Source organism: Nyctereutes procyonoides, unplaced genomic scaffold, assembly GCF_905146905.1.
Source record: "Nyctereutes procyonoides isolate TBG_1078 unplaced genomic scaffold, NYPRO_anot_genome, whole genome shotgun sequence".
NCBI lineage: Eukaryota > Metazoa > Chordata > Mammalia > Carnivora > Canidae > Nyctereutes > Nyctereutes procyonoides.
The window spans coordinates 3184424-3200212 of NW_026575122.1; the positions used below are offsets into that span (position 1 = coordinate 3184424).

Consider the following 15789-nt stretch of genomic DNA (forward strand, 5'->3'; position numbering starts at 1 on the left):
CACACACACACACACACTATAAATTCATCCAAAAATGCCTATTTCTGTTTCCCTAAGAGCAGAAATGAGATTTAGAAACAGCAGGTATGAGAAAAATTAACCAAACAAAAAACCCACCATTTTCTCTCATTTGTAAAGCCCCCCCCCCCCCCCGAACTAAGTGGCTTTTTTGGAGAAAGCCTGGGTTACAGCGGACTTAAGAGTTGGTGTTGGGCCTTTCTTGCCAGAGGTGGGCACGGCATTGACAAAGCGCCAGTTGTTTGGCATCTGGGGTTTGGCTCAGCTGTCTTTTTCTCCTGCTCGCCCACGTGGCAGTCTGTCTGCTTGCTTTCCCAGCACAGGCCAGGGAACCATGGACTTGACCTCCAGCCGTGCGGCCAGCTACTTCCAGGATAGTCAGAGCCTCCACTCAACAGTGACCTAAGGTAGCCTCAGCCTCTAGGGCGGGCCTGCCAGAAATTTGATTCTCTGGAATGATAACCTCCAACGAGGCTTCCTGAGCCTTGATCTGGGCCACCATCTCCTGGCCAGTCACCTCCAGGGCATGCCACTCCTGGGTGTGGACAAAGAGCTGCATGTCCCATGACTGAACCATGGCCACCATAGCCACTACCTCAAAGGAAATTACTTTGCAAAAGGCTGACCCTCTTCTCCCCCCCCCCATGCCTTTCTTTTAACAAGTGCACTTTTTATTTATTTATTTTAAAAGATTTATTTTTTTTTAATTTTTTTTTTTATTTATTTTATGATAGTCACACAGAGAGAGAGAGAGAAAGAGGCAGAGACATAGGCAGAGGGAGAAGCAGGCTCCATGCACCGGGAGCCCGACGTGGGACTCGATCCGGGGTCTCCAGAATCGCGCCCTGGGCCAAAGGCAGGCGCCAAACCGCTGCGCCACCCAGGGATCCCTAGATTTATTTATTTATTTTGAGAGAGAGAGGTGGGGTGGGGGGCAGAGGAAGAGTGACAGAGAGAATCTCAAGCAGCAGACTTCCCTCCCCCCACCCTCTAAGCAGGGAGACTGATGCTTGATCCTACAATCCTATTCATGACTTGAGCTGAAATCAAGAGTTGAATGTTTAACTGAGCCACCTAGACATCCCTCAAGTGCACTTTTTAAATTAAACAGTAAACCTAATTTTTTTTTCCCATTATTTTATTTTTAGGTGGGTGGAGGTAGGGAGAGAGGGCATCTTAAGCAGACTTCAGGCCCAGGGTGGAGCTTGATCTCATGACCCTGAGATGGTGACCAGAGCTGAAATCAAGAGTCAGATGCTTAACTGACTGAGCCATCCAGGTCCTCTGCCCCAATCTAAATAATTTTTAAAACGCGGCTCAGGTACTCTAAAAGCAGAACTCCAAAAATCACAATATGTACAAGAGCAATCATCCACAGTCTCATTAGAGGGAAGAGTATTTTAATAGAAAACACTTTTTTTTTCATCATATTACAAGTTTGGGACTTTTTTATTTTTCAAAAAGAATATTAAAAGTTCTTAAATGCTAAAGAATCATAAATATTTTTTTAAAGATTTTATTTATTTATTCATGAGAGACACACAGAGAGAGAAAGAGGCAGAGACATAGGCAGAGGGAGAAGCAGGCTCCATGCAGGGAAGCCTGATGTGGGACTCGATCCTGGGACTCCAGGGCCACGCCCTGGGCTGAAGGCAGATGCTTAATCGCTGAGCCATCCAGGGATCCCCTGAATCATAAAATATTTTTGTTTTGGTTTACTTATATTTGAACCTTCCATGATACTTAAGGCTCAGTTTGAACCTTCCATGATATATATATGGCTCAGCTCATATTTAGTTAAGCATAACTATTTGAGTTATGAAACAAAAATTTTAACACCTCACTGGAAGAAATAATAGCATGGAAACTAACATATTAACACGTGCTTCAGGGAAATGTTACATTAAAAATGGAAAAGTTGAGGAATGGATACATAACAAAATATTCTTTACCCATTACCAAATTAAAAACTTTTGAGAATATTCTATAACCACCAACTACATAGCAAATAACACAAAACAGTTGATATAAGGTACTTTGAGAACTTGTAAAACCTGAGTTTTGTAATACTCCTAAATATGTAGTAAGGAGACAGCATAGGTAGTTCTTGTGGATTCTTAAGTGTGCAATCACATAACTTCCAGAGGAGGATGAGGACTTTTCTGTCAAGCAGTTGACAGGGACCAGAGCCTCAAGTCATCAACCTCACTACCACTTACCAAGACTCCTTGGAATTCAATTATGATTTTATAGTAGGATGAGAATTTAGATGTAAAAAGAAGCCAGGGCTAGAATCCAGTGTTCTTTCCATGAACATTCTGGCTGGGTGGAAGCCAGGAATGGAAAATGGGATACAGATCTAGAGTTTAGGGGGTGAGGTCATTTATGGAAGTGAGAACAAAGGGAAGAAACAAAACCTGGAACTCAGCAATATGCTAAAATAACGTTCTTACTGGATTAAAATTACTAATTTTTTCCTTTTGCCTCAGGCTCTAACATGGGTCAATTGATCCTGTCTTTATTTAAAAATTTGCTATTGTTCATCATACATTTTTTGGTGTTAATTTTTTTTAATGGTGTTAAAATATTATTTATCTCGTTTAGTGAGGTTTTGAGCACACCCTTAAATTTTTTGTCCGGATATTCTAGTCCTGGCCGGCCCTGTGAAGGAATAAAAATAGTGCCAGAATGGAACCAAAGACCACTGATTGAATTCAGAGTTTGAAAGGAAGTGAGCCAAGAGAGAAAGATCAACATTTCAATTCTTATTTGCTCTACCACTTGCCATTTGCTCCACTTCACTGACTCACCTCATGGCCCCAAACTGGGGCAGCACCATTACTTCTGTTCCCCTTAACCATCTTGATTAAGCTATGTAAAATCTATTTTATTTTGTATTCTGAATATGTTGGAATTTACAAAGAACTTTTAATAGAAATTTTTAAAGAAAAATAACAACACCAAATCATAGTGAAAGTTAAGTTTAAAGTATACATATTGACACTCCTCTGGTCTCCCCCTCCAACTATCAGTGAATAAATTTGGGTCCATTGTCATGAATTTGTTCTGGTATGCCACTTTCAGCATACATGCCACTGATAGCAGAATTTTTATAATTTTTAAGAGAATCTTTGTCCTTATTCCCCTAATCCTGAATTAAGTAAAAAATCTCCAGTGGTAGGGTATGTATCAAGGATGCAGTCTTAAATGCCTCAATTAAAATGAACAAAAAATTGGAAATAAAGACAAGTATCAGAAGCATTTCTACTAGGCTGTGTTCAACACTTTGAACATTTCCTGTACAAAAGGACAACTAGACAGTCAAATGTCTATTGAAAACTTATTGCTGTTGTATGAGCAGAAATCTACAACCATTTAATTACCTTGCAGTGGTATGGCTAGTTTTTAACTTTGTGAATGTGAGTCTGTACTTGAAAAAATTGGCTTCTATTCAATGAGCTGTATCTGAACTATATAAAGTATTGCTTTTCTTTTTTTTTGTACAAAATATATAAACATACATGTTTTAAACATAAATGTAAATGGTAATAGCTTATATTTCTACTGAAATGCACTTATATAAAAGAATTACAATTTATCCAGAAAATTAGAATTTCCCCAAAGTATCCAATTTAAATGAGGTAAAACATTTCATACAGCATCTTTTGTGCTTAAAGTTAATTACAGTGCTTTTATAGAAACTTTCCATCCCAAAAGACATTAATAAACTATGAAAGGAGACAAATTCTGTGATTTCAGAATTTCTATCTCAAATTCTTTATAGTTTACAAATCCCAACTTTTTATTTTATCAAAATAAGGGTTAATGGTTTATGGTTTCTTCCACTCTATAATGTTTACAGTGCAAATTTTCTAATCAAGAAAAGAATTTGTAATTTTCACACCTGGAATTAACTTACAGCAAAATAAAAACTTTATGCTACTGAGCTGTCTTTTAATAAATACAAATTAAGAGTGTATTTAACAACTTAAGACCTAAAAGAACTTCAAAGGAAATCAGACATTGACTTCTTATAATTACATGATGAGAGATATCAGAAATGGACATTTTCGTTAGTATTTCAAACCTTATTTTACAACTTTATAGATATTATTCAAAATAAAAAAACTTTCACAAACATTAAAGCCCACAATATAAAATTGGTAGTAATCAATAGCTTTTTTTTTTTTTTTAAGATTTTATTTATTTATTCATGAGAGACACAGAGAGAGGCAGAGACATAGGCAGAGGGAAAAGCAGGCTCCTGACAGGGAGTTGGACTCGGGACTTGATCCCCAGACCCTGAATTATGCCCTGACCAAAAGCAGACGCTCAACCACGGAACCACCAGGCATCCCTCAATAGCTTCTTTCTTAGTCTTTCCATATAAATAATCAATTATAACCAATTAATGTTTCCCTATTCTGTAAAGCCAAATGGTCAAAGCATTTGATTTCAGCTTTAGCATTTTTGGAAAAAAAAAAACCACTTAAACATACAAATATTTATTTTAATACTTTTGGAGAATTATAAGACGATGAAAGAAAAATTTTAAATTCTTATATTTTTTATTACCGGAGAGTTCTAAGACATTAAAAAGTATTTTTCTTTTTATCCTCTAAGAATAGTAATGTGCAGAAAAAGATTTTTGTTATGCAACCAAATAATTGTGCTTCAGATGAGAATTGCTTTTGAATTTGTTATTTTCCCCTCTGAAGGGAAACGAGGGAGAATCCTGTAAAACCAGTAAACCATCCCAGATGCTTTCAAATGATTCCTTTTTGTACAGGAACTTCTAAGCAATCACACTATGGTGTGGGTGGGTATCTTTCCTTCACTCCTCTTATGGCAGACCAGGTGTGGTTACCTAGAGAAGATCTACATTGGGAAGGCAAAGGAGAAAGAAACATATTATAATAAGAACCAATTTACCCATGCTTAATTTCTTTTTAACAGATAACACGTTATGAAAATTTGCCAAGGTTTTTCAGTGCACTGAAAGCAATTTTATATTTTCTTACCTTTCAATATAGAAACACCTATATTCCTTCAAAAGTCTGAATTTGTTAAAGAGATTTTTTTTCATTAAATTATTTTTCACCCTTTGCTCAGTGATCCACAGTAGCAGTCTCAGCTATTTTTTTCTTAATATTTTGGATTTGATTCCCGATATTTGTACCAGGTAAGACAATTTATTTGGAGGAGGCCAACGAAAACATACCAGAACCAGCATCTTTTTCTCAAGTAGGCTTCATGCGGAACCTGGGGCTTGAACTCACAACCCCGAGACCAAGAGTCACATGCTCTACTGACAACCAGGCACCTCCAGAAGCAATTATCTTAATTTGAGGTATTTTAACAGGTAAAACGGTCCATGGGAAACTTCTGACGTTAAGAAACTACTTAATAATTAGTGCTTAGCGATGTTTTAAATACACGGTAGGGCAACATAAAACTACTTTTTATTTTTTATTTATATTTTTTAATAATAAATTTATTTTTTATTGGTGTTCAATTTACCAACATACAGCATAACACCCAGTGCTTATCCCGTCAAGTGCCCCCCTCAGTGCCCGTCACCCATTCATCCCCACCCCCATAAAACTACTTTTTAAAGAGAAAAATGGTTCTTTTACAGGAAGACAATTCTTGGTGTCAAGGTTTCCCTAGGCAATTTGTTTTGGCCCCCTCCAGAAGACGTGAAGGCATTTTTGGAAGCTTCCACCTCCTTAACATTTCACTTTCCTGACACTCATGGTGAGGTGTCAATCATAACAAATTTAGCAGTGAAAAAAAATGCAAGTATGCCTCTTCTAGTAATCACTTCAGGCTGCCTAAATTTAGAACATAAAAACAAGATGGTCTTTTTGCTCATCAGATTGCAAAGGTTAAAAACATTGTTTACATGCAGTGTTGGCAAAAGCCAGGGGAATACACTTTCTCATAGCTTGCTATTGGAAATATAAGGTGGTGTAGCTTTTCTACAGAGCAATATATTACTAGGTATGCATGTTTAAAATATGCATAATCGAGAGCACCTATCCAGCTCAGGAAGTAGTGTGAGCAACTCCTGATCCCTTGGGGGTTGTAACTTCAAGCCCATGGTGGCCACAGAGCTCACTTAAAAAAAATGTATAACCTGGAGGGTTCTTAAATGATGTTATAAGAAGCTCTGTGACCCTTCTTCCCAGTGAAACCTTAGCTGATGAAAAACATTTTTTTTTAAGTTTATTTATTTATTAGTAATCTGTACACTCAACATGGGGTTCAAACTCACAATGTTGAGATCAGGAGTTACACTTCCAACTGAGCCTGCCAGTGCCGCTAAAGTTTTCTTTAAAAATGTATTTAAAAGGGTTCCTGGATAAGTCAGTTGGTCAATGTTGGACTCTTGATCTCAGCTCAGGTTCTAATCTCAGGTAGAGAGTTCAAGCGCAACATTGGCTCCACGTTGGGAATGGAACCTACTGAAAAAAAAAGTTTTTAAAGTCTTTGGAAATTGAGAGAATAGAGCAAATGGTGAAACACTGATTTAAGTGCTGTAAATGGAATGTTTGTGTGCTCCCCAAATTCACATATTGAAACCTGATTGGCGATGTGATAGTATTTGGAAGTGGGACCTTTGGGAGGTGAGTAAGCCACAAGGGTAGAGCTTTCACGACTGGGATTAGTGCCCTTATAGAGTAGAATCCAAAGAGTTCCTTAGTCCCTTCCACCTTGTGAGAAGATAGACATCTATGAACCAGCCTCCCCAACTGTGAGAAATAAATTTCTGTTCATAAGCTACCTAGTCTGTGGTATACTTTGTTAGAGCACCCTGAACAAATAGAGACACCAGAAAAATCTAATGACAAGAACTGGAAGTGGTAAATAAGAAGGCTAATGCAACAACTCTATAGATACACGTATTTCTTCTTCCTTCTCTCAGACTTAAAGGACCTAAAATTGTAGAAAGTAATAATTTTAACAAAATTGTATGTGTAATGTGGGGCAAACTCACAGCCCCAAGATCATGAGTCACATGCTCTACTGATTGAGCCAGCCAGGTGCCTCAAATAAAAAATCTGAGTAAGCATTTTTACTTGTTTGTAAAACAAACTAACATCATACTAACAATTTAAAAAACTTCCCACAAAGAAAAGCTCTAGGTATTATTTCACTCATATGTGGAATTTAAGAAACAAAACAGATGAACATAGAGGAAGGGAAGGAAAAATTTTAAAAAGGCAAAAACAGGCAGACAACCATAAGAGACTCTTTGCTATGGGAAACAAGACTGCTGGAAGAGAAATGGGTGGGGGAATGGGTAACTGGATGATGGGCAGTAAGAAGGGTACTTGATGTGATGAGTGCTGGGTGTTGTATGCAACTGATGAATCACTGGATTCTTCCTCTGAAACTAATAATACAGAATGTGTTAATTAAATTGAACTTAAATAAAAGATTTTAAAAAAGAAAAAAAAAGCCTTAGTCCAGATAACTTCACTGGTGAGTTTTACCAAATGTTCAGTTTTTCCCCTAAACATTTAATAATTTAATGTCACATACAATTTCAAAAGAATAAAAGACAAAAATGCAGATAATCTTCATAGTTACAGAGAAAAAAAAGGTTAAAATTCAGTACTCCTCTTTCACAATAAAAAACTTTCAACAAATGGGGAATAAAAGGGAGCTTTTTCAACCTGATAAAGCACATTTAAAAAGACCCACAGTTAACATACTTAATGGTGAGAGACTGAATGCTTTCCATCTAAAATCAAATTAAGACAAAGATGACTGTTCTTACCACTTCTATACAACATTGTACAAGAGATTCTAATTAGGGCAATTAGGCAAGGAAGGGAAATAAAAGACATCCAGATTAGAAAGGAAGTAGGGGCGCCTGGCTGGCTCACTCTACAGAGGATGTGACTCTTGATCTTGGAGTTTTGAGTTCAAGTCCCAAATTGGGGGTAGCGATTATTTAAAAATAAAACCTTAAAAAAAAAAAAGTATCTGCTGATGACATGAGTTCATACACAGCAGATCCTAAGGAACCTACTAAAAACTATGAGAATGAATCAATAGTTTCACTAAGTTCACAAGATTTAGGATCAATAAACAAAAATCATATTGTATTTCTATACATTAGCAATGAACAATTCATAACTCAGCCATAATGTGATAAAACTACAAAACTCTTAGAAGAAAATATGGGTGTAAGTTATATTTGTAACCTTGGAGTAGTCAGTGGATTTTTTTTTTTTTTTTTTAAGATTTTATTCATTTACTCATGAGAGACACAGAAGCAGAGGAGAAGCAGACTCCACGCAAGGAGCCCAATGCGGAACTCATCTCAGGACCCCAGGATCATGCCCTGGGCCCAAGGCAGGCACTAAACCGCTGAGCCACCCATGGATCCCCTAGTCAGTGGTTTTAAAACATGAAGCCTAGGGCAGCCCAGTGGCTCAGTGGTTTAGCGCCAACTTGAGCCCAGGGCCTGAACCTGGAGTCCCGGGGTCGAGTCCCACGTCAGGCTCCCTGCATGGAGTCTGCTTTTCCCTCTGCCTGTTCTTTAAGAAAAAACATGAGGCCTAGAGCACAAAAAGCCGAAAGGAAAAACAGACAAATCTGGCTCTAACAAAACTAACAATTTTTTAAAAATATTTTATTTATTTATTCATGAGAGATACAGAGAGAGGCAGAGACACAGGCAGAGGGAGAAGCAGGCTCCATACAAGGAGCCTGACATGAGACTCGATCCCGGGTCTCCAGGATCACGCCCTGGGCTGAAGTCGGTGCTAAACTGCTAAGCCATCCGGGCTGCCCAAAACTAACAGTTTTTATGCTCAAGGATAGACCCTACTAAAGTGAAAAGACAACCCAAAGAATGGGAAAAAAATAATTGCAAATCATAGGGGTGCCTGGGTGGCTCTACCAGTTAAGTATCTGCCTTTGCATTCAGGTCATGATCTCAAGATCCTGGGATAGAGCCTGGCATTGAGCCCTGCATTGAGCCCTGCACTGAGCCCTGCATCGGGCTCCTGCTCCCTGGGGAGCCTGCTTCTCCCTCTCCTTCTGCCTGCTGCCCCCCTGCTTGTGCTCTCTCTCTCAAACAAATAAATAAAATGTTTGAAAAAAATAACTACAAATGATATCTCTGATAAAGGCCTTGTATTCAAAATAGAAAGAATTCTTATAACTCAAAACAAAAAGACAAGCCAATTGAAACATGGGCAAAGATTTTGAAGACATTTCTCCAAAGAAGGTAGACAAATGGCCGAAGTACATAAAAAGCTGTTCAACATCATTAGTCATTAGGAACATGCAAATCAAAATCACAGTGAGATAACAGTAGTCGCTCTTATCCCAATGATGTGTTCCAAGGCCCCAGTGAATATCTGAAACCATGGATAGGGCCAAACCTTATATATACTGTTTTTTTCCTATTCATACATATCTATGATAAAATTTAATTTATAAATTAGGCACAGTGAGAGATTAACAATAACTAATAACAAAATATGGTAATTATAACAAAGTGTAATGAAAGTTATGTGAATGTGGTCTTTCTCTCAAGATACTACACTATACCCATCCTTTCTTGTTGTAATGTGAGATGGTAAAATGTCTATGTAATGAGGGCAGCCCGGGTGGCTCAGTGGTTTAGCGCCGCCTTCAACCTGGGCCTGATCCTGGAGACCCAGGATCAAGTCCTGCGTTGGGCTCCCTGCATGGAGCCTGCTTCTCTCTCTGCCTGTGTCTCTGCCTCTCTCTATGTCTCTCATGAATAAATAAGTAAAATCTTAAAAAAAAAAAAAAAAGTCTACATATGGAGATGAAGTGAGGGGAATGGCATTGTAATGTATTGTGCAACTATTGACCTTCTAAGACAGGTCAGAAGGAGAATCATCTTCTGAACCATAATTCACTGCAGGTACCTGAAACCATGAACAACAAAATCATGGATAAATTGGGGCGGGGGCGGGGAGGTTGGACTACTCTACCAACCTCTAGGATGGTTATAATAAAAAGTGTTGGTGAGGATGTGGAGAAATTGGAACCTTTATAAGGTAGGAATGTAAAATGCTGCAACCACTATGGAAAATAGTTCCTCAATAAGTTAAACATAGAATAATCATATAACCCAGTAATTTCACTCTTAGGTAAATACCCAAGAGAAATGAAAACATCTGTTCAAACAAAAATTTTATGAACTAGGGGCGCCTGGCTGGCTCAGTCAGTAGAGCATGCAACTCTTGATCTTGGGGTCATGAGTTCAAGCCCCATGTTGGGTGTAGAGATTATAAATAAATAAACTTAAAAATATTATAAATGAATGTTCAGAGTAGAATTATTCCTAATAACCAAATAGTGAAAATAATAATGACTGGATAAACAAAATGTGATTTTCCTATACAATAGGATTTTATTTAGTCAGTTAAAAGGAATGAGTACCGATATCTGTTACTATATGGATAGATCTTGAAAACATTAAGCTAAGTGAAACAAGCTGATTATAAGGGAAAAAAAAATAAGAATATTTATATAAAATGTCCAGAATAGGCAAATCTGTAGTATTAGTAGTTTAGTAGTCTAGGATTAGAGAGCTGGGGAGAAAAGGGGAGTGCCTGCTAATCGGTATGAGTATTTCTTTATGGGGTGATGAAAATGCTTTTTATAAATAATTACCATGATGTTGCACAATTACTTAAATATAGTAAAACAATTAAACTGTACAACTTAAATGGGTAAATTTTATACTATGTGAATATCCAAAACATTAAAAAACATCCATGTCCCAGTGATTCTTTTAGAAATGTTTTGTAAGTAAATGCACAAGCGTGCAAGATGAGTGCATACATGTTCATTGCACTATTCAAAATAGCATTAATAAATAAACATCGACCAATAACCAAGTTAAATAAATGAAGGCTGCCCAGACAATGAAACTGAAGTCATTCAAAAAGGCTGTCTTCTAGGGTGCCTGGTTCACTTAGTCTATAGGGCTTGTGACTCCTGATCTTGGGATTTTAAGTCTGAGCCACATGCTGGGTGTAGAAATTACTTAAAAAAAAAAAAAAATCTTAAAAAAAAATGACTATCTCTAGATCCACAAATAAATGCATCTAAGTTTAGCAACCTCAAGAGGCAAGATGATAAATGCATTACACGTGTGTTTAAATTACCTGTGTGTACATATATATAATTTATATATATAAAAATGTTACTATTAGAGAAAAAAATGAGTATACATAAAATTGAAAGCTCTAATACAATTTCCTTCCTTTTTTAAAAAAAGATTTTATTTTTAAGGAATCTCCGCACACAATGTGGGGCTCACAACTCTGAGATCAAGTCGCATGCTCTTCCCATTAAGCCAGCCAAGAGCACCTACAATTACACTATATAATGAAACATGAAACCTAAAGAACTCCAAAGTTCCTTCCCAAAGTTCCTTGGGCCATTGTAATGAGAGATGTTATAAATGGTACATGTGCATGTGCGCACACACGCACACATATGTGCACACACAAGTGAAGTGACATTCGATCAAAGTCTTCTTGATTGAGTAGGAATAAACTAGGTGAGGAGAAGGGCTAGAACAACCTAGATCCTAGATCCAGAGAAATAGTATGTGAAAGCTCTGAAGTGAAAAGAAAACAGGACATACTTGATAAACTCACAGATACAGTCAGTGAGTCATGTTGGATAGGGTTGGAGAGAGAGAAGTGCTCGATCATGCACAGTTTTATGGGCTACATTAAGAATTTTATTTTGAGGGACGCCTGGGTGGCTCAGTGTTTTAGTGTCTGCCTTTGGCTCAGGTCGTGATCCTGGCATCCTGGAGTCCTGGGATCGAGTCCCCCATCGGGCTCCCTGCTGGAGGGATTCTACTTCTCCCTCTGCCTATGTCTCTGTTGCTCTCTCTGTGTCTCTCATGAATAAATAAATAAAATCTTAAAAAAAAATAATTTTACTTTGGAAAGAAAAAAAAAATTTATTTTGGGGCACCAGGCTGGCTTTGTTGGTGGAGCATGTGCTCGGGTTTGTAAGTTCAAGCCCCATGCTGGGTGTAGAGATTACTTAAAAATATAGTCTTAAAAAAATAAAGTTTTATTTTAAATGTAACAGTAATGAGAAAACCCTAAAGGATCTTGAGTGGTATGAAGCTGTAATATGAAGAATGGATAGAAGAGAAGCAAAAGTAGATGTGAGGAGGATGGTGCAAGGCAGACAGTAGAGAGGCCTTCGAGGTGTGAAGTAGAGATGAAATAAGTCTGGAATGGAGAGACTGAACAGACAAATGGACAATGGCCTGACCATATGTTAAAACAGAACCCTGACCCACAACTCTATAGCAACCAGTCCAGGAAGCCAAACCATAACCTATGGAGCAACTGGCCTCAAATGGTCAAGATTTGTTCCATAACTACCAGGTTCCCTAATTTTGCTCCATCTTTCCTCTGATTACAATTCAGGACTAAGCAAAGAAAGCCATATATGCACCCCAAACCAATCACATAGGAAGCTCTACTTCTAGGTAGCCTGACTCCAACTTCCCCATACCTCAAAGCCGAAAGGCTTTTTTCACCATAAAACTTTCTAACTCCCTTGCCTATTCTTGGTCCTCTGCCAAATACGATTGACAGTGGCTGTGACGCCTTGCTCAAGCAAACTCTGAATAAATAGGCTTGGATGGTCTTCCCTCCCCCCCCCCACCCCTAGAATATTATCAATGTAAAGAGGTGATTGAGGCCAAAAGAATGGTTGAAACACTGTTTCAACAACACTTGAATTAAAAAAAAAAAAAAAGTAAATGGTGAAACCTTAAAAAAAAAAAAAAAGGAATGCTTAAAACAGTAGAAGAGGGCAGAGAAAAACTACAGCTTGCAAGCCTTTTAAGTATGATTAAGCCTGCCTAGGAGTCAGAGGGTTAGCTGCAAACTTAGTGGAAAAGTAGAAGTACGATGTCAGAAATTTAAAGGAAGAGATTTTTGTAGCCCGACTAGTCAGTTGTTAAATTCTGGGGGGGGGGGGGGGGGGGAAGAATAAAAAAACCTTAATTTAGAAAGCTGAAGGTGATTGATGGCTATTTTACTTTATTTTATTTTCTTAAAGATTTATTTATTTGGGAGAGAAAGAGAAAGAGAATCTCAAGTAAGACTCTGTAATGAGGACAGAGCCTGAGGCAGAGCTTGATCCCAAGACCCTGAGATCTTGACCTGAGCTGAAATCAAGAGTCATATGCTTAACGGACAGAACCACACAGGCACCCAGATGGCTATTTTAAAGAAGGTATAAAATAGATTAGAGTGGATTGAGATGTGAATGGAAAATAATGGATCAGATAGGGTGCCTGGCTGGTTCAGTTGATGGAGCATGCAACTCTTGATCTTGGGTCAAGCACCCTGTTGGGTATAGGGTTTACTTTAAATAAATAAAACAATTAAAAATATTAAAAAAGAAAATAATGGATCAGAAATGCGGACCACAAAAGACTGGTTTGAGAGCATTCACTGAGAAATGCACGGGTGTGTGGTGTTTGTTTTAGTATGTAGTCTTATCAGCATTTAAACCTCCATCCTTGGTGATAAGTAATCCAGAGAGCAAGGAGAATGAAGAAAATGCTTAAGTGGCAGTTTCAGATTCCTGAGAAAGTAAGAAGGGACGGCCGGGACCCACAACACAGATGAAGGAATGGCCGTCCTTTCCATGGCTGCAGGAGGGAAGAGGAGGATGAGGGTGAGCAGGGTGGGATGTGGATTAGATAGGACTCTAGTTTGGTGCTGGGATGTTGAGGGATACACCATCTGATGACTTCTCTCTTCTGTAATGTAAGAGGCAAGGCCACCTGCTGAAAATGCAAAGGAGAAAAATCTGAAACCAGAGGTGAGTAGAAAAAGAAAGAACCAGTGATGGCGGAGCATGAGGCAGCAAGCTGATGACAGAAATGCAGCAGGCTTGCTGGGTGGTGAGTGGAGATGATGGATATAAAAGTGGTTCCGCTCTGGCTTCTTGTGTCTTCTTCAGCAGCAGTTACATGCCTGATGAAGACCTCAGGATTCATCCAGAACAATGTGATGAAGACAGAGCAGCAGGGCGACTTATGATATTGGCAACGCTCATGGAAATAATGAATTATAGAGTCTCGACTCTATTATAGAGTCTTAGCTGGAGGAAGGAAAGACTCGTGAGGACCAGTGGGTCTGGAGAAGGATGGCGGGTACTCTGGAAGGCCTGAGGAGGTTGGAGTGGTGGCCGTGGCTGACCAAGCTCCCGGCATGACTCGGTATGCATGGGTGAGACTCCAGTGGAGGAAGAGTTCTTGGGAAAGCCTCTATATTTTGCCTACTTTTTTTTTCTCTAATAAAATTTTAACAGAGGCACCTGGTGGCTCAGTCGGTTAAGTGTCTGCTTTTGGCTCAGATTGTGAGCTTGGGGTCCTGGGCTAGAGCCCCATGTCGGGCTCCCTGCTCAGAGGGGAGTCTGCTTCTCTCTCTGTGCGCTCTCTCGCCCACTCTTATTCACTTAAATAAAATCTTTTAAAAAGATTTTTAACAAAGCAGGATAAAGGTTTACATTATTTTATTTATAAATCGGTATAGATATTCTGAGTGATAACAGGTAAACTACCAAGGATTTTAATTATAAATGAGCAATATACTGAGGCACCCCACGTTGGGCTCCCTGCTCAGAGGGGAGTCTGCTTCTCTCTCTGCCCCTCTTCTCTCCCCCTACTTGTGCTCTTTCTCTCAAATAAAATCTTAAAAAAATAAAATAAAATAAAATAAAATAAAATAAAATAAAATAAGGCCTCCTGGGTGACTCAGTTGTTTCCACACTCAGGTCATGATCCCAGAGTCCTGGGATCAAGCCCCACAGTGGGCTCCTCTCCCACTCCCCTTTCTTGTGTGCTCACACACACACACACACACACACACACTCTCTCTCTCTCTCTCTCTGTCAAATAAAAAATAAAACCTTCAAAAAAATTAGCAATATTCTGAGGGCCACACTGACAAGAATTTGTTTCTAGTGACGATTGTTCATAATTTTAAGATCAGGAACTTCAGAATTCATCTTTACATTTTGATATTACGGATAGTATTGAAGATATATTTTTTTAGAGATTTATTTATTTATGATAGACATAGAGAGAGAGAGAGAGAAGGGGGGGGCAGAGGGAGGAGCAGGCTCTATGCTGGGAGCCCGACGTGGGACTCAATCCCGGGACTCCAGGATCCCGCCCTGGGCCAAAGGCAGGCGTGAAACTGCTGAGCCACCCAGGGATTCCCTATATTACAGACAGTATTGAAAGAATTGTGGCATTCAATAATACCATGCATCACTATTAAAAAAAAATACATCCAAGAGTGAAATGTGTTGAAATAGTTAACAATAAGCAATCTTATTTTTCTCATCCCCTAAATACCGATAAATATTCACTTGCTATTATCTAGGAATATTTTTCAAATATGTTACTGTTATGTAATAATAAAATTAACTAGATATCAGTAGATCATTACCTGAATAAGTAACTGAGAACAAACTAAGACAAAAGATTTATGCTACAAAGAAATTGTAGATACCTGAGTATGATAGAGAACAGCCACTTTGTTTTTTTATTTTAAAATTTAATTTTAATTTTTAAATTTTAAAATAAAAGAATTTAAAGAGAGCAGCCACTTTAAGAAAACATCCTTAGAAAAACTTATAAGACATTTTGTAACAAAACCTTGCAAACTGAAGAAAACTTTGAAATTAGGCTTTAGTCCATCATACACACAT

At 38.3% G+C, this 15789-nt stretch overlaps 1 protein-coding gene across 1 annotated transcript in view; it reads right to left on the reverse strand.

Moving 5' to 3' along the window:
• Nucleotides 1–4563: 4563 nt before the first annotated feature.
• Nucleotides 4564–15789, reverse strand: part of APELA (apelin receptor early endogenous ligand) — a 35282-nt gene continuing 24056 nt past the window's right edge. The window contains exon 4 of the mRNA XM_055336265.1: nt 4564–4896. The gene's annotated coding sequence lies outside the window, so the exon portion shown is untranslated. The remainder of the gene's footprint in view (nt 4897–15789) is intronic.